The 20578-nt window shown below is 35.7% G+C and overlaps 1 protein-coding gene across 3 annotated transcripts in view; it reads right to left on the bottom strand.

Moving 5' to 3' along the window:
* The window catches only part of LOC111143001 (phosphodiesterase 1A), a 329203-nt gene that overhangs the window by 216435 nt on the left and 92190 nt on the right, over window positions 1-20578 (bottom strand). The gene's annotated exons all lie outside the window — the stretch shown is intronic.

A 20578-nucleotide genomic window follows, 5' to 3' on the forward strand; every position in this document is an offset into this window, starting at 1 on the left:
TCCCCAAAATCATAGGTGTATAACAGTAGAAAAATGTATACCACAAAACCGTTCTCTCAGAGTTGCTTACTAACCACTTTTGGAACCACTATCCAAATAACAATAAAACCACTCCCTTAACTTGATTATTTGTTCAACAGCAATTTTAAAAAGGCAAATACAGCAATCTAGGCTTACTTTCAAAATAAAATCCAAATTCTTAGTTAACTTTCATCAATTGTATATAACAACTTCTCAATCCAATGGTTTTTAGCTATGGACAGCCTTTTCACCTCAAACTTTTATCATAAAGTAGACAATGCTCTAGACAGAATGCAGAGGTCAGACTTCACCACCTACCATGTAACCCCACGACTCTGCACTTGCATAACTCTCTCTTTTGCATTATGTGTAGGAATAATAATAAATGCTGCCCCTTCCTCAGGACTTGTGTCAGATTTAAATTTAAAACAATAGAGGAAGAATATAGTATATAGAAACATCCTAGGTACTTAGGTTTATTATTTCTGTAGAAGCCCAAACTAAAAATGTGAGAGGGGGTATTATTTTCACCATATAAGCAGGCAATAGAGTCTACTATGGGTCAGCAATGTTCAAATGGCAACAGACTGAATCACACAAAACTGGTGTACACTTGGTCATAATCAATGCACATCATAGCCATGTTGGGTGACGGCATCAACATGACTAGGAAAAGAGATTCAAATATATATATATATATATATACATATATATATATATATATATATATATGATAGATAGATAAAATTCACTGGTACAGCCTTCCCCAGGATAAAATGAGGAGTACACATGAAGTGAAATATGTAAATCAGCTGTTACTCTTCTACTGCTCCAATATCATTTATATAAGGAGAAAAAGAAGACATAGCTGATATTGAAAGGGAAACTGTTTGCTGCTTGACCCTGCCTGATGCCACTAGGATCAGTGAGACCTTGTATTTCATGAGTCTAAGTTCTAGATAGGATTTCGTCAAGTGGTCCTGACATAAGTTTTGCTTGTAAGAAACCAAGAATATGCTTTTTAGAGATTTGATTCCTTTCACCCACTATGTTTGTTACTCCATTTTCATCATTTTCTGGCTTTCACTTCACGAAAGCGGCAGTCACCAAATCTTTGTGTCCTAAAATTAACCAACCAAACAAACAAAAACAAAAAACATTAGCTACAAGTATGTACTCCTCAAATGGGAAGATTTATGGACCCATATGAGGTCAATGTAATTTTATTTAAAAAATTAAATTTCTATATAATCATGATAGCTATCATTTATCAAATGTTTAGACTTCTTTGAGCACTGTTGAGTACTCTCTATATGTTATCTCATTTTATTGTCACTTCAACCCTGTATGGTACTGCTGTAATTATGCCCATTTTATATGAAAAAATAAAAAGTCAAACTGGGCCTGAAATTCCAAAAATCTTTTACAGAGTATTTTTAGGGGATTAGGCTTTAAACATCCTGAAGTTCACTGCATTTATTTAGTAGTTTTCATCTTTCAGCCAAAACCTAAAGGAGTAGTTTTGATTCCTAGTCAAATTATTTTTAGGTTCTTAGACTCACAGTAAAAATGTAGATTTCCAGTAATGCTTGCAGACCAAACATGGCTTATTTTAAGCAATTGTTTATTATTCATTTATCATGTGCCTTTTCATTCAATAAGTATGCATTATCAACTGCTATGCTCAGAACTCTGGTGGAGACAAAGAAATAAAAAGCTGTTTCCCACAATCATCCAAGAAGAATTTTTAAAATAACCCTGAGTTTTAGCCAGTGGCCTACCCAGCATGTTGGACACACAGAGTGGATCGTTTTTCAACACTTCTCTCACATATGATCATTCAATGAGACAAACAATAAAAGTGGCTAGAAAAGAAATTAGATAGTAAACATTTTCTCTAGCTGAACTTGGGCTAGTATGACCGTATAAAAATATAAATAATAAAATAAGCATTAGAGATATTTCTGAAAACTGAAAAAGCAATGGATTAATTTTTAATTAATGTATTTTGTTTGTATAAAGGAATAAAAGTATATCTACATGGTGTTCTGTTGAAGTAATCAATAATATTACATTTTCTGTGTTGAGCCTTAAGTTCTGCATATTTTTCAATGATGCTGCCAAAATTGATCTTCAATAGCCAGATTTGTTCATCTGGCTTCACCAAGAGTAACTCAAAGGGCACTTTGAAAACTTTGCCTTCACATGAAGCAACAGATATAAAAATACACAGAAAAAAGTATCAAAGGTAAGTTTGGCAGAGACTTACGGAATCCTTATTTCACAATGAAATGCTATTCATGTCATTGTTTCTTTGGGTTGATTCTAATAACTTTCAAATGCAACCGCAGTTGAAAAATTGCCACTAAAATGTCTTCACTAGAAAAGTCAGCATAAGTTCGTACTATACTCAGTAAACTTTTCTAAAGTTTATAATTATTCAGGATCATTTGTGTCTGATTTGAATACAGTTTTTGTTTTCTTCAATATATTTTAAACAGAATATTTGAAAAAAAAAAATGATACCATGGTGACCAAAAAACAAAACTTGACCTCTTGGCCAACAGCTTACTCTTGAAATAAATGTAAGTAGCTGAGTCTGCATGTGCCAGGAGACTACGAGATAACTGGAGATTCCCCCAAAGTATCTTTCTTATAGAACACAATATTTATTAAAGAATAAGTAATATATATGTATATACAATATATATGTATACACACAGATGCATACTATACATACTGTATGTATATATAAAATAATACATTTGTATTTATATACACACTATTGTATATATACAGTAACACAATATAATAGAAGTTAAGCCAGCCTAGGGTACCTGAGAAGTATTTTATCGGTGATGCTATTTAGAATTGTTGGCACATGATGATAATAAAAAGCGGACTGACTTTTAATTGGTTATTACTGCTTTTTAATTCTCTGTAGAAAATGTTGGCCTATACTGCCTGCACCCAGAGAGAACAACCCCATTGCCACAAATTTGGCATTGCCACTGGTTTGACCCAGTGGAATCTGGTCAACCAATTTATGTAAAAAGAACCAGTGTTTTTAAAAGTACTTGTCAATAAAAAAAAACAGTAGCTACCCAAATCCTTCCCCCCATCTTTTATTCCCCACACTATTATTCCCAGCTATTTGAGACAATACATTGTCCTTAACTTTGCATGGATTTTGTACTTTGGCAGATGTAAACTTGAATCTTGGCTCTGCTACTTACTAGCTCCATCTTGGATACTGGTCAGTTGCTGTTCTGCAACTCTGTTGACTTCCTTCATTCTTCCCTTATTCTCCTCTCTCCCCCCACATGGACCTTTTCTCCCATTTCTTTCTTTAGCCCTCTTAACTTTATACCTTTATCTTTAGCCCCTGATCTTTGTACTTTCTCTTTCTTGAAATCTAACTTTTTTCTCCTCCTTCAACTAGCACCTTTATTGGGCACCTTGGCTCAGTCAGTTGAGTGTCAGCCTTCCACTCAGGTCATGATCCCAGGATCTTGGGATTGAGTCCCCCATTAGGCTGCCTGCTCAGTGAGTAGTCTGTTTCTCCCTCTACCTTTCCCTCCTGCTCATGCTTCCTCTCTCTCTCTCTCAAATAAATAAATAAAATATTTAAAACAATAACAATAACAAAACTAGCACCTTCCTTAAAGTATCTCCTAAATCTGGCTCCAAGTTCACTCCTCAATTATGAATAATTTGCTAGAAATTTCCAGTGGGATGGAGTTATGACTTCAATGCTTGATCTCATATTGGGTTCGAGCTTAATTAGATAATCAGTAAGATAAGCCCAGAGTCTCTTTTAAAAAAAAAATTCCCTGACATTATTCATTCATTGGGCAAATACTAATCTTGCACCCTTTATGTAGGAGACACTGGCACTAGAGATGTGACATGTGCAAACTCAATCCCAATTCTGTAGACGCAGAGCCTACATTCCAGGGTGGTAAGCCCAGGGCATAGTTAGGATGCCACACGGCTTGAACCCCATGAAACCACATCCATTCTGCCAGCTCACATGGTGCTGCCCGCCTGCCAGGCCCAGAGGGTTTGAAAAAGGCTTTGATGATATCCTCATCCTGGAATATCTGGAGGAACAGAAGTTCATGGCTTTTTATGCCAAAGGCAATGAGATGACTGCCATGGCCTGCATGAACTACAATCCCATTGTGTCCAAGATGGCTGAAGTGTTGGCCTTTGCTATGCCATCCAGAAGCAGGAGATGGAGACTGGTGACAGGTCCTCACAGGGAAGGGATCCTGAGGTCACATGCAGCAGACTTGCACCAGACATGCTGGGACACCTGGAATAGAGGTCAAGCCCAAGGACAGATGCCAACCTTAAATTTTCCAGGATCCCCCAGTGCAAAACCTGAGCCTTTCCAGTGCTTTCCTTTACTGACTGACTCTGCTCCAGAGAAGGGTCTCTGGAGTCTGTGTCTGGGTCTTTATCTCTTTCCAGTGGAAGAGACAGACACAAAGCAAATAAGAAATGTAAGTGTATAACTACAAACTGTGATAAATATTTCAAATGGAAGTTAGAGGAGAAACATGTTCTCATTTCTTGATAGGTCTATGGAGCATCTTTTTTATCCTTCCATTCGTGACAACAGAATTAATGGGAGGATCACTGGGTATACCATATGGATAGGGGAAGTCAAGATCTCTTTGTAATGATGAATGTCCAGACTTCCTGATCTCATTTAACTGCAGTAGTCAATTACTAAAATTATATATGCCATATGGCCTGCCAGTAAAAATATTAATATAAATTAAATATGGTGTCTCTTCATGATACTTTTGAATCCAATCATTAAATAGCCAAAACGCAATCAATAATAAGAATAGTAATTTTCATTATAAAGAGTTCTAAATAACAAATATGTTTTTCTTCTTTCTTCCATTTTCAAAGCAGATAGTCCATAAGATATCTCCTAATGAATGGTTCTAAATGTATACTTTATAAGAATAAATTTGTGAAAAAAATCAAAATTTTACAATGAACGATGAACTAATTTACTATTTTAAAATGTCCCCACAGTTTGAAACTGTGAATAAACCTTTATTAGAGTATATTTACATCAGAGAAATCTGTATCTTTTTATTTTTTAATAGAGAGAGAGAGAGAGCGAGCTCAAGTGGGGAGGGGCAAAAGGAAAGGAAGAGAGAGAATTTTAAGTAGGTTCCATCCTGAGCTTGGGACCCAATGCAGGACTTGATCTCAAAACACTGAGATTAAGAACTGAGCCAAAATCAAGAGTCAGATGATGCTCAACTGACTGAGCCCACCCACATGCCCCAAGGAAAGCCTGTATCTTGATATGAATTGTTTCCAACTATAACAATAATGATTAGCAATGTAAATATGAGTGTGGGAATACTCTCTAATGAATAATTAAGGGCTGCAATACAATGACTATATGGCTATACAATAAAGTAACACAGCTGGGCTCACATAGCCTCTGTCATCCTGTGTAAAGCATTTCCATTTCTCAAACTCTATTTCATAAGGGTAGTATAATTACTTTCAGCAACAATGTAGAATAATAAAACTTGCAAGATATTTGGTAAACACAGAGAATTTAAAAATTAAGTGTACACTCATCAACTACTAATCATCCTCTACATTTATTTACTTGACAATCATCAATAAGTTCATACTAAGAAGAGAAGATAGGATAGCCACTAAATAATAAATGATCATGCCAATTTCTGGTAAATATGCTCAGGAATACAGAGCTACATAAAATAAACAAATACATAAACAACAACAAAAACAAAAAATCTTTTACCTCTAAAGTCCAAGAGAAGAGAAGCTTATTTTCACTGAATGAATCAGGGAACACTTTATGAAGACAGTGGTAGCTTTTTGAATTAGGACTTAAAGCATGAAGAAAAACAGACAGGAAGTTGAAACAGCAGATGGAGGGGAAGCACTGAAGCAGAGGAAGCAGAATGGACATACGTTCAGGAAGGGACACATGAGACAGGTCCTAGAGGACAGTAAGCATCCAGGAGAGTGTAACATGGGATTTGTGATAGGAGGAAGGAGGTGAGGTAAACGGAAAGTAGGTATAAAGTGTTTTTTTTTTTTTTAAGATTTTATTTATTTATCAGAGAGAGAGAGGGAGAGAGAGCGAGCACAGGCAGACAGAATGGCAGGCAGAGGCAGAGGGAGAAGCAGGCTCCCTGCTGAGCAAGGAGCCCGATGTGGGACTCGATCCCAGGATGCTGGGATCATGACCTGAGCCGAAGGCAGCTGCTTCACCAACTGAGCCACCCAGGCATCCCGGTATAAAGTGTTTTAAACGACAAAGAGTCAATATTTCATAGTTGAAAATGAAGGGTCACTGCAAATTATGGAAGGAGTGACATACCCATGACAAAGTTCTTAAGATGAATCTGATGACTCTAGACACAAGGAACTGTGAAAGGAGGGCTGGAAATTAGAAATTTAATCTGAGAAATATAAAATTTTAGATTGAAAGGGGAAAAGGTTTTGAAGTGAAAAGGCACAAAGAGGAGAGAAATAAGTAATTTTTTAAAAAACAGAACACAAAGAATTTTATATTCATTTTGTTGTGGAAAATAGTAAGTTAAAGAAGCATCAAAAATAATAGATTTCAAGCTGAAACGACAAGGGGAGTGGAAGTACAAGGAAGCATTTTATGTTTTCTTTAGTAGCTATCAACAAACAGCCTAGGCTGTTAGTCTAAGCAAGATTCCTCAAACAGTTTACTGGAGACTTTGATATGTTTATAAATATTCAACACAAGGAGAGTTTCGCTGTCAATTTAGGACACACTAAATATCTTATCTCCCTCTTAAATATTTACATTTAACATAAATATAATAAAGTTCCAGGAAATTATGTAGTGTGTGTGTGTGTGTGTGTGTGTGTGTGTGTGTGTGTGTAAAACTATTAAATCTCATAGGACACTAGTGCTACCAGGGACAAAGTTTAGAGAGCCAAGCATACATATTTCCCTGAACTTACTCTTACAGAGGAAGCAGGTGTTATAATAAATCTCTTTGGAATGAATCAATATCAGGTATCAGGAAGTCATTCAGGTAGACATGTCTAAGAGACAAGAGATATAAATTGTCACTCAGAATAGAGCTGAGGTCTGCAAGTATAAATGTAGAAGTCACCTAACAGAGAAGATCGTTGAGATTAGGAGAAGAGGTAGTTTTGCAAGGGACAAGAAAAGTTAATGAGAGAATGTGGAAGCTGTAGACAGTCTACATTTTAGGGTCTAATAAGTGGAAGGGAGGGAGATTTAAGTGTAACTTGAAAGAATAGAAAACCTAAGGGAAAATTATTTTAGAATGAGCATCTCCAAGTTAACAAACTATAGAGAGAGACATCACCTAAGCATTCTAATCTAAGTCTTAAATGTGGAATTCTAGACCATTCCCTTGGCATCCCAATCTTTAAGAGAAAATCCAAAAACCTAAAAGCCTGAAAGTCCTAAGACCAGTGTCCATTCAGATTTGAACTCAGCTCTAGGTGGCCTTGAATGTTCTAATGTTTACAGTTATAGGTAGAACTCCAACACACTAATTGGCATACCCATTCGTTTTCTGAGAATATCTTCAGTTATTCTCAAACAGGTAATGCTAAGTACTCTGGTGTCCCTCACAAGAGGAGGGAGAAAGAAAAGAGTAGGGAGTGGGAAACAGTAACAATCATATTTTTATCTAGATATCTATAAGAAATTTAAACCAAAAAAACTAGATGCAAGCTAGGATCCTTCACCAGCACAATGTTGACATAGCCTCCACTAAATAGCTAAATGAGGCTACATTGCCAAATGGACTAATAAGAGAGGGGGAAACAATGTGTTGCTAGGTAAAAAGAAGGATAAAGCAGAACAGATTATCCAGATTATACATACTGATCAAAATTATTCAACTTTAGTGGTTCAGTTTCCACATGGTTTGTCTAAAAGCTGGTGTACAGAATTAATAATTTTTATATAAAATTTAGATCAATGGTCATTTGGTACAGCTGTTTGGCTTCTCAGAATGTAGTCAGAAAGTGTTTTCCATTTTTTAAATAAGATCAAGAAATAATGGATCTACTTTAGAAATAGAATATATTTTAAATAAATTGTCTTTGCCACCCTGTGCCACAAATACGTGTGTGTGTGTGTGTGTGTGTGTGTGTATGAATTTTTAAATATTTGGTTCTTGAAAAAAGAGAGAAAATAGCCTTGTTAAGGTTATTGTATTGTTCCACCTAACAATACGTAGGATTTACTTTCCCTTTAGAAGATAGACTCTTAGTATGATATTCCAGGAAAAAATTGCAATAAAGTAAAATATTTTAAAATAAAACAAGAAAGTTTTATGGCACAGTAGACTGGTCTAAGGTAGGTTAAAATAAAATACCATCTGAACAGTAAATTTCAAGCATTTTGAGTATGAGGAAATTTGCAGAAAGCGAAGCCTAAGAAAGAAAGATTGATAGGATGGCTACAGTCAAATTATATTTTATTCATGTCTATTAATGAAATCATAATGAAGTCATAATGAAATCTAGTTCTAGTCTTGAACAACCTAGAAGCCACTTCCTTTAGTACCTAAAAGAGTCTTTCTACTGCTTACAAAATGTTGTTTATACTATGGTAGCAACAAATCTCTTCTGTATAGAAACACTTTCAAAGCAAATGCCTGAACTTTATCTTTCTTTTCCCTCCTCTCTCTTTACTCCTTCTGGAGACAGTATTTCATGTCCTAAAATTCCTAGTGTCTCATATGTGATGTGTCAAATCTATGCTTGTGCTTGTATGTTCATCACAGTAAATCATATGACCAGAGAACTCATGATAATGTACTCTTGTTCATTGTTTTTTTTCTTGCCCTACCTCTGGAACAGAAAATTTTCATGAATATAATGACTATTAAATAATTGAGTCGCTCAAAGTAATTTTTGAAGGTGATTTTTACGCTCATTTCCTTGGCTAATGAGAATGGGTTATACCTCAAGGAAGGACTATATGGTTAGCCTGGCATACACAATTAAGGTCCCCTAACACTATCCGTTATGGTGATACAATCCGTAATGGCAAGCCACACTCAGTCTGTTTATTCTTAATATCAGTACTCTTTAAGCTTTCCCCATGTAGCTGGTTGTGACCCCTTGAGCCTCAGTTTTTCACCAATAAAATGGAGATCTACATAGTTTCCTTTCTACCTCAAAAGGATATTGTATGAACAAATAGTATAAAAGATGTTAAAAAATGTTTTTTGAAACTCTTCTTATGGGATTCTACACAAGCATGAACCATCATTAGTCAAAATGGTATTATTTGCAGATTTTGTATCACCTGCATTTTGCTAAGGGTGAATTTAAAAGTAATGCTTAAAAAAAAAAAAAAAAAAAAAAAAAAGCTTTCTTCAGGAGGAAATGAGGAAAAAGCCAAAAGAGCTAGGTAAAATGCTGCCAAATTTGTGTGTACATGATACCTGGGCGTGATAATCCACAGATAACTCCCAACTGTTATTTCTTAATTTACCCTCAGCTGTTTCAATAATGTGATATTGTTCATCATTTCTCAATCTTTTCAAAATATTTCTTCTTCCTTTTTTTTTTAAACGCACACCATTGCTGTTATGTAACAGCACATTAACTATTCTCTCAACTAGGCAACTTTGTGTAGATTTTCTAAGAGTAGATGGAAAATATTAACTACGGAAAAATTTCTTGGGGTCAGACTATCTTCCAGAAAACATAAGTAGGAAAAGAAGTAAAGGAAGAAAAAAGACTACCTGGAGTAAAGAGAATCTCAGAAAAATGAAGGAGGTATATTTTGGGAAAATTTAGAAAAACAGAAATGTGTACCTTGGAAAACTAATATCTGGATTTATTAATAACCATTACATATCAATAGAATATATTTGGGGAAATATTGGAGTAAAGAAACTTAAGCTGGGGTGCCTGGGTGGCTCAGTGGGTTAAAGCCTCTGCCCTTGGCTCAGGTCATGATCCCAGGGTTCTGGAATCGAGCCCCGTGTCGGACTCTCTGCTCAGCGGGGAGCCTGCTTCCTCCTCTCTCTGCTTGCCTCTCTGCCTACTTGTGATTTCTGTTTGTCAAATAAATAAATAAAATCTTTGAAAAAAAAAAAAAAACTTAAGCTATGCTGCAAAACATCAAATACACCTTGTAAATATATTCTTGGTGTTTGGAAGCATTCATTAATAGAAAATAGTATCATAAATCTATACTATAAAGAATAAATAATTTGGGGGGGGGGCCTGGGTGGCTCAGTGGATTAAAGCCTCTGCCTTCAGCTCAGGTCATGATCCCAGGGTCCTGGGATCGAGCCTTGCATTGGGCTCTCTGCTCAGCGGGGAGCCTGCTTCTCTCTATCTGCCTGCCTCTCTGCCTACTTGTGATCTTTGTCTGTCAAATAAATAAATAAAATCTTAAAAAAAAGAATAAATAATTTTTAAAACATAACAACCATAAATCCCTAGAGACTAGACATTATGAATGAGATTCACGTATGGCTCAAATGTATAACAAAGCTTATTTTATTTCAGTATTTAAAAGGCCTCATTTCCATGTCATGGTTTTAGTGGAATTGGAATTAAATTGTCCAAAATTAAATATGTTCAGTTTGTATTAAAATAATGAATTGTCTCAGGACTGTTAGCAGGAGGGGCACCTGGATGACTCAGTGGTTAAGCATCTGCCTTCAGCTCAGGTCATGACCCCAGGGTCCTGGGATAGAGCCCCGCATTGGGATCCCTCCTCAGTGGAGAGCATGCTTCTCCTCCCTCTCCTGGTCCCCCTGCTTGTGCTTGTGCGCGTGCTCTCTCTCTCTCTCTCTCTCACTGTCACTCTCTGTCAAATAAATTAATAAATAAAATTTAAAAAAAAAAAAGACTGTTAGCAGGACACTTGGTAAAAATCAACTCTCCAAAAGAAACTAAGAAAATGTAGGCCATCATTATGGGCTTAATGACTCATGTTCTACGAAATTAGTGAAACTTCTTCAATGTTTAATTTTTTAAAACTTTTTTTAACCAAGACTCTCACACTATAACTCTGGAGTCAGGTGAGCAATATTTGACTCATCAGTCAAATAAGAGTCAAGAGGACTTCACTATTTTGTTGATATATATGTATTTTTTCCTATCCTCACTTGTTTCTCAGATAACTTCAACAACATGAAATAAAGATTCATATTATATGCTATCTTTTCAATTGGTTGAATGAAGATGGACTATAGATGGAATTAAGGAAAGAAGAATCAGAAAAAGCATAAGAGTTTTTTAAAGAGCATTAATTGCATTAATTGACTCAATTTTATGTGCTTCCCTTTAGTGATATTCTCCCACACAAACTCTGGGTTTGGCCATGTGACTTTTTGATTTTTCCAATGGGACAGAAGCAACCTGCCTCAATTCAGACTGAGAGCCTTGAAAAAAATGTTTGTGAGTTTCTGCTTCCTCAGTGGATTCCTGCTTCTACCATGAGAAAATATCCAGGCTAACCTGCTGGAGGAATATGAGAGACACATGGAAGAAACTCAAGTCATGTATCCAAGGTCCTCCTAAGCCAGCCAGTTCACAGCAAACCTATGATCTGGCCACAGATGCATGAGAAAGCCCATTGGGATCACAGAAACAGTCAGCTGATCTACAGACTCATGTTGTTTTAAGCCACTATGTTTTAGGGAGATTTATAAACAGCAATAACTGAAAGGCTTTCCTGTGAAAGAGAGTTTGGATCCTTCTCACAACAGTTCTGCTAAGAGAGAAAAAAAGTTTTTATTGATTGAAAGGCAGATTTCCATTTAAGAAAGTAATTTCTAACAAGTCATGATTGTTCAAAGGGGGAATGGGCTATAGGCATTGAATTCGCTGATGCTGGAATAGTTCAAGTTGGGGCTAAGAGGAATGCATTTTATTCATTCAGCAAATATATGTTTCTTCATTTTTTCCTTTATTGCTATAAAATTATATACAAGATCATCAGTAAAAGTGCATTGTAGAAAACCAAAAGAGTTTGGTTTTCTCACTCATAACTAGTAGTGGAAACAAAAACCAAATACCCATCCTTCTAGCAATCCTCTGTGATATGGCTGCCAGAATTTTTAGCCAAGACTTACTGGCCATCATTCATCCAGCAAATGGATTAACATTATGTAGACCTAACTAAACAAATCATTCACCCTATCATTCATTCATTTCAAGGGTCACCAGCTAGCAGTCTGTAGCTGGATTTTATTTAGTCTTTCACTTTTTTTTTCCAATAAAGATTTATTTATTTATTTGAGAAAGAGAGCACAAGCACATGCATGCACGGGCAGGGGGAGGGGCAGAGGGACAAAATATTTCAAGCAGACTCCCCGCTGGCTGTTTTGGGGCTCTTGGGCTCCATCCCACGACCCACGAGATCACAACCTGACCTAAAACCAAGAGTCGGATGCCAACCAACTGAGTCACCCAGGTGCCCAGTCTTTCACTGTTTTTAAAAATGTAAAAGTAAATGGTTTCATTTCCCGTCTACCATAGTTCCCAACACCTCCTATTTCACACATTTACAATACTGAATTAGTCTCTTTTTGAAGACTATATACGTGCTTACTTGTGACACACATTCCACCAAAAGTTATGGGAAATACAAAGATGAATTCAATATTGATTCTAGCTTCAGAAATCTTAAAATGTTTTTAGGAGAGTTGATCCTCTTACTTAAGTAATTATAATAGAATGAAGTGATACGTGCAGTAAAAGAAATCCAGATAAAATGACATGGGATCTCAGAGTTAGAAAAAATCAGATGCAGCTGAACTGAGTAGCACATGCTTAATTAGTTGGCACAGAAATTTGCAAGAGTCTCTTTTTTCTATTTCATGTTGTTCCACAAAGACATTACCACTGGAATAGCGATAAGCATTTAGAATCTTCATTAGAAGAGATTTCTAACAAACAGGTGGTGGTCCCAGATTATCACACGTCCTGACTTTCATCCAAATTTTAATGTAATGGTATAATTTAAAACTGACTTTGACCTAGTGGGATTTTCCTTTTCTTCCTCAATTAGGACTCAAAAACTGTCATGTTTGTATGTTAAAGATACAAACATGCTGTTTTTCATTACTTTGGTCTCTAATTTGTTCTAAGCTCTTTGATCTTCGAAAATGTCAAATTAAATATTAATATTTTTAAAGCTGAAGTGGTGATTTTTCATAATAAAGGCCCTTGACATTCAATGCCTATAAACAAATGGTTAATAAATATATAATTAATATTTAATTACCTGTTTTAACAAACAACTCCTCTAAAAATAACATCCTGGAGTGACCAAAACACTAAAAATGGTCACCAATTTGACTCAGAATTAGTATTTCTCCATAACAAAAAAACAAAAACACACATGGTTTTAATGGAACAGGCTTGGGATGTTATGAAGATAACAAATCTGAAAGTTTTCTCTTCTGTTCTTCAAATGCACTGTGACTGCCCCATTCACTTCTAGCAGTTCCAATTCAGGAAATGTTGGATTTTCCTCATTAGAGCTCATGTCCAAGTGGCCTTAATCAAATACATAAATAAATGGAAGCTTTCCCATGAGACCTAACAAAATTATGTCATGTCCAGTCACAAAACTGGAGAGATACAGTTTATAAATACTGCAGACCTCTTTAAACTTATTCAATCTCTACAAACCTATAGGTCACCTTAATCTTATTCTTTTCCATTGCTTTTAATCTAAACACTCTATGCAATAGACTGATTATTCCAAATATAAAAATTTCCAGATGGTATAAAACCATTAAATTATCCAGTAGATAATTTTACCTGCACAATCTTGATTTTCCTCATTTCAAACATCACAAAAGTCATTTCTTAATCATGCCAATGCCCAAGATAAACACAAATATCATCAAGCGTCTCTAGCTTAGAAAACAAGATTTGCGTAGCTCCTGAGAAAGAGACACTTTTCTGTGTTTTAATCTATTCTCTATTCCTGGATTCATACCCCAAATTATTAATTATGTATTTACTACTTTTTAAAGGAATTATATGCCTATAAATGATTAAATATACACTAAGATTTCAATAAACAACAGTTCTTAATATTAACATTAATACCTACTGCTACTACTGCTTCTGGTGATGATAAGTTTACTGGAAATAGCTTAAATAGATGAAATAATACCAGCAGGAGTAAATTACTTGCTGCCTGAGTTTGAAGTGTATGACAATTATAGCTTATCTATTTGCGATGACCACTTAAAATTTAGAGCTACTTTTATCACAGCTGGAAAAAAAAGGCACAGTTCTGATAACTTTTGCATGACAAACATTACCCGATGTCTTACATTCATAGGTGTTTGTTGTTTTGCTTTGATCTTTGTAGTCCATTTTATTTTTTAAGATTTTATTTATTTGTCAGAGAAAGAGAGAGTGAGGGAGAAACAACCAGGGGGAGCAGCAGGGAGAGGGAGAAACAGGCTCCCAGCTGAGCAAGGAGTCCAGTGCAGGACTCCATCCCAGGACCCCGGGACCATTACCGAACTGAAGGCAGATGCTTAACTGACTGAGCCATCCAAGCGTCCCTTTGTAGTTCATTTTAAAGAGCAATTTGAGGCTGTTCCTTGACTTATAATTCATACAATGACTTTGACCAGAAACAAAAACATGCTGACCTAAACAATGAAAAACTAATTTTTAATAAACATCTCTCTTATAAAATATAGTTGTTCGTCTGTTAATTAACATTGTGCCTGACAGCATCATAAATTTAAATTCATTTCACTGTGTCTATTTTCCAGAAGTATTTTTCACTTTCATAGCAAGGGGAGAATAACTTAAACATAATTGTTTTGTTCTATCAATTAACTGTCACATAAAAATTAACTGTCGCATTTATTAAAAAAAAAAAACTATGAAACGAAATTTCCAGTATATAACTATGTAACCATTGCAGGAAAATTCCTTTTTTTTCCTCTCTTTTTAAAAATTTTTTAAATTTTTTAAAAGATTTTATTTGACAGAGAGAGAGATCACAAGTAGGCAGAGAGGCAGGCAGAGAGAGAGAGGAAGAGAAGCAGGCCTCCTGCTGAGCAGAGAGCCCGATGCGGGGCTCCATCCCAAGACCCTGAGATCATGACCTGCGCCGAAGGCAGAGGCTTAACCCACTGAGCCACCCAGGTGCCCCTTTTTCTCTTTTTCTAAAAATTCACGATCACTTTTGTCTTAGGGCCAAAAACTGTTTAAACATTTTCATAAATATAGAATTTTATTATATTTTGGGTCCCAAAATATAATAAAACTACATGGACCTTTTTCCTATGAAGAAATTCATTGCATAAAAAAGATATTTTAAATATACTACTTCATCAGATACACTTAATTTTTTTCTCCATAATTACATTTCACTCTGATGACTTGGACTAAATATATTCCTGTCTAAAATATGTGTTTGTGGTTACAGGGAGGTGTTAAAAAGAGGATTAAATCACAGAATATCATACATACTTAAACATTTATGAGATAAAAATATCAATATCCAACCATGTATTACAATTTCTTTAAATTTTGAAGTGACTTTATATTTTATATGTGTTCAGGATTTTTGTAATTCCCAAAACACCGAGGGAAATGGGTTTGAAATATCTGAATAATTGAATACTATCCAGACATTTAAAACTACCATAAAGCACCACTCAGTCAGGTGTCCCACCTGTATGAACAGGTAAAAATCTGAAACAAACTGAGGGTTTTAGAGGGGAGGAGGGTGGGGGATGGGTCAGCCTGGTGGTGAGTAATAAGGAGGGCATGTATTGCATGGAGCACTGGGTGTGGTGCATAAACGAAGAATCTTGGAACACTGAAAATAAATAAATAAGTAAGTAAATAAATAAATATTTGGTAAGAAAAAAAAGAAAAAATATAACCATGTTGGTAAATCAAAAAAAAAAAAATTCTGAAATGCTGTGCTGTCCCTACATACTAACAACTTACGGTTTAGCTGTAACACTGAGGTTCATACACTGAACTTGCATGTGGAAATAAATAAAAACGACTACACTCCAAAAGGTATATGATATTAAATATGTAACATATATTGTATGCTATTCTTCTGTAAAGCATAGATCACACCCTTGAAATTAGAAATCAGGCACAGCAATAGAGTTTGCTAGTTTTCACAGCAAAGAAAACTAGGATCTGTCTTTTCCTATGCTTTCTTATTTAATCCTTCGGCTTTCTCCATCTCCATGTGAAGAGACTACGCCTGCCAAAAGCACACTCAGAATTCCTCTGCTAACAGATACTTGTAAAAATAAGACTTTCGAAAAGGCATAAAGGGAAGAAACAGCATGTTCTAAATGCTGTGAAGAGCTCAACATGATTTTCATTAGTCTGAGGGCCTGGCAGCAATCTGACTTGCACTTCAACGTCTCAGATCCTGGATGCATAGACCAGGTCTCAAATCTAGGGCTGATGAACCACTATTTGCATGATTTCTTTTGTGACTTTTTAGTGCTCTTTCTAATGGAAAGCCACCACAAAAATAACTTATCCATTTTGAACACAGAAGAGGTTCAACAGACTGCTGGCATCAAAGAATACTAAATAAGGCTTAACACACGAGAAAAGTTCCAATTTATTTTTTTAATTCATTTTTTCCTTACCTACTCCTGGAAAGAATTTGAAGCAACAAATGGAAAACAATGCACATATAATAGAATTTGATAAAATATTATATCAAATAGGAGGAGCTGATAATAACAGAAACCCAGACTTCAACTTCATGGCAATGAAATTCAGATAAGAAATATTCCCACTGATGCACTTTATTAGGAGAAAGAGATTTTTCTTGATATCAAAGCTAAATGTTTATTTATCCCATGGGAATAAAGAAAGTTTGCTAAGCAATATGAATATGTAATAAGATGGAAGTGCCTTCAGCAACAGTCTTACTGAAGTTATATAAAGGTAATTCATTTAAATGGATTATAAACTGATGAATCTATTTATGTAAAGAGATCAATTATGATTACCAGAGATAAAACTCTGTGGTAACACAGAAAAAGGGGTTTTAAAAAGTCTAAAAGACTGTTTCTTTTTCTTTGGGAAGTCTTTAATGACAATGTTTATTCACATCTTGGACTTTAAAGTTTTATGTAATTTTATTTTCTATGTGCTGAAGAACAAACTTAGTGTTGTTGATTTAAAACACATTAATATACATTTTGTGATAGTGTTTCCTTCCTGTAAAATTATAAAACCTAGGGGTGCCTGGGTGGCTCAATGAGTTAAGCCTCTGCCTTCGGCTCAGGTCATGATCTCAGGGTCCTGGGGTCGAGCCCCGCATCGGGCTCTCTGCTCGGGGAGTCTGCTTCCCTCTCTCTCTCTGCCTGCCTCTCTGCCTACTTGTGATCTGTCTCTCTCTCTGTCAAATAAATAAATAAAATCTTAAAAAAAATTATAAAACCTAAAGAATTTCTCTTGAGTAATGGGAGAATCATCATTTTTATATATAATTCTGAGCTGCGGGAATGTCTACAGGCAAAACCACAAATTGTGTTTGAGATACACCATTTATACATTCTCGGAGCTGAATGGTCAGTGTCACTGATCCCAAGTTCCACATGACATGCATAATAGAGATCATATAAACTTCCATTTTGGCCATATAAAAACAATAAAAACAAACAAACAAACAAACAAAAATTTTGCCTTTTCCTTTCCTCACAGACCTGGTGTGAAAATATATACCTAAAATTTCCACAAAAGACTTTAAAACAGATTAGCTAACCTATGTGAGATGATTCAGGAATCACCATTGTAGGAGATACTGACATTTTTTGATGCAGAATCTAAAGAATATGTAAGATTTCTCAAGTCTTCTGATATCATATGCAGCCATGGAATTTCAACATCCACTGTCTACTCTAAAGCCTCTCCACTAACTTTTTATACTTGATGGATGACTTTTCTTGTCTGAAATTTAGTCAATTAAATTAAAAAAATTTAAATATAATTTAATTTAAAATTTAATTAAAAATAATTAAAAATTGATGTCTATTCAGTTTCAGATTTTTTTTTTTAAATCTTGCTTATCTCTCTCAGTTCACTTAGGTGTCAGAATTAGTCATCATTGAAATCTGTCTCATTATCACCTCCTTTTTGGCACCCATCATCTGCTGTGCCATAGTTATCTAGGTAAATACTACTAGATGACATGTTATGTGAAGGCAGATACAGTTTGTTTTTCTTTATCATGTCAGACCTCCCCAGGTGCAGTAGTCCAAATTCTGGACACTTTTAATCAATCAGAGAAGGCCAGGTAAGTTGAATTGAAGCTGTTGGTTAAGCTGCGGGAGAAAGTAGTCTGTATATAAAAACCTGAATCATGTCAGTATGTCAGATATTTCCCCAAAAAATACCAGATTTATCCTCTCTTAATGATTAAAATTTTAAGTGAATTATTTATAAACAGTCAAAATATTATTTTCACAAAATTTCTGTTAAACATGTGACTAACGCATACAAAACAGTCTAGCACTAATTTTTTACCAAGTGGACTGAGAACTAGTATGCAAATCCCTTAGGAAATAGGGTGTGAACAAGTACATATTGAGAAGGAAACGTCTGGTACCTGGGTCTCTGACCAGAAAGGCAGGCTTGAGAATGTTTTGTCTCAATGTGAAAGGAGGACAATCCAGTAATAGCCCAGGAAGACAAAGAACCAGAGAAAGGAGACCAAAAAAGAAAATGAAGCGGGGCATCAGATAAGGGCATAAGATGCCAAAGGCAACCTTCAACCACTTCCCAACTTGCCCAAAAGTACAACTAGCCATCAGAAAGTCAACGCTGTGTTTTACCGAAAAATAGCCCAATACTTTCTCTGAGGAATTGTGTCTAGTCATTTGAATGCTTTATTAGGATACTCTCTACTTCCCTTTTCCCCCAAGAAAATCATATCCCGATAAAAGCAAAGCCATCTATCAATGTGCCAACTGAACAATCAATCCCAACTACACATCTGGCCTTAACCTGTTTTTAGTCAGGGACCACTTGTACGCTTGCTTGAAAGACCTGCCTGAGTGAAAGTATGTGCTCATCATTGAAATCTGTCTCATCATAATTTCCCAGGACATTATCACCTCCTTTTTGGCACCCATCATCTGCCTGTGCCACAGTTATCTAGGTATATACTAGAGAGAGCTCTGTTCTCTCTTCTACATCACCAGGATCATGAAGTAATTATTTGAATTTACCAAACTGTATTCTAATTATTTGGGCAAAGAATCCCAGTTACTTTATATGAAAAAGAACAGAAGCGTGGAGGAGCGGCAGTTTCCCTGTGAGCGGCACCTTAGCATACAGTTCATCAGGAGGGAATACGGATTCGCCAAAAACCAGTGGAGCAGGACCACCTGCTTCAATTGCCAACAGTTTCTCCGCAGGGTAACATACTAAAGATACTGGCTAAGTGGATCTGACTTTATCCAACACAATCTTCTCTTCTTCAGTTTCCACGGGTGCCCTCTTCTAATGGTGCTTCAGTGGGGTTGAGTTTAGAATCATCTGTGCTACTGTCCTATCTTTTTGAAGTCACACAATGGATTTGGGAGAAAATAGAAATTAATTATATGGGAATTATGGCAGGTGAATACACATTTGGGGGTCATTCTGGATTTTTGGTTATTTATTGCTGTCACTGCATAAAATGTAAACACAGATTATGATATTAAATCCACATATATAAATATGATTTTTAAAGATTTATTTATTGGAGAGAGAGAGAGGGAGCACAAGTGGAGTGTTGGTGGGGTTGGGCAGAAGGAGAGGGACAAGCAGGTTCCCCGCTAAGCAGGAAGCCAGCACCATGGCCATCACCACAGGGCTCAATCCAAGGACCCCGGGATCACGACCTGAACCGAAGGCAGATCTTTAACTGAATGATCCACCCAGGAGCCCAATTATTTTTACAAGGCTGTAAAACAGATTGAGACAGCATTTTGTTTTAAGCTTTACTAAAGTATATTATTGCTATTAATAATACTGTAACAATGCTTAATCAATACACGAAACATGCCTTGAGGCCCACTCTTATTCATTATGTGACAACCGCAGAATGCCAGGAATTCCATCCATAAACTTCTATTATCCAGTAGTTAATTCTAGATCAACAACCAGTGACTGCAACTTGACTTTAATGTCTAGTGTTGCTGACATGTAGTATCTCCGTTTTGTTTAGGATATTATTTTGGGGGAACCACAAAATTGATATATAACTAGATTTTTTTTTTAAGATCTTCTGTCTTAAAAGGTAGAAACTGTGTTGATTTTCTAGCGTCTTTAAAATTCTAAATTCCTAATTCTGAATTCTAAAGTATGTAAGTAACTAAAAAATCGAGGATTAAAGAGTCAATGAAGAAACTGCTATTCTCAGGAGAAAGAGTGAGCCGCCATCCCCCCCCAAAGAAAACCTTAACTCAATCTATTATACTGTATCTACATTTTTTCTGGCCACAGATTTCACCACAAGGTAAAATTTTTCCTGTTG

This window comes from Enhydra lutris, unplaced genomic scaffold, assembly GCF_002288905.1.
Source record: "Enhydra lutris kenyoni isolate GAN:26980312 unplaced genomic scaffold, ASM228890v2 scaffoldscaffold1, whole genome shotgun sequence".
NCBI classification, from domain to species: domain Eukaryota; kingdom Metazoa; phylum Chordata; class Mammalia; order Carnivora; family Mustelidae; genus Enhydra; species Enhydra lutris.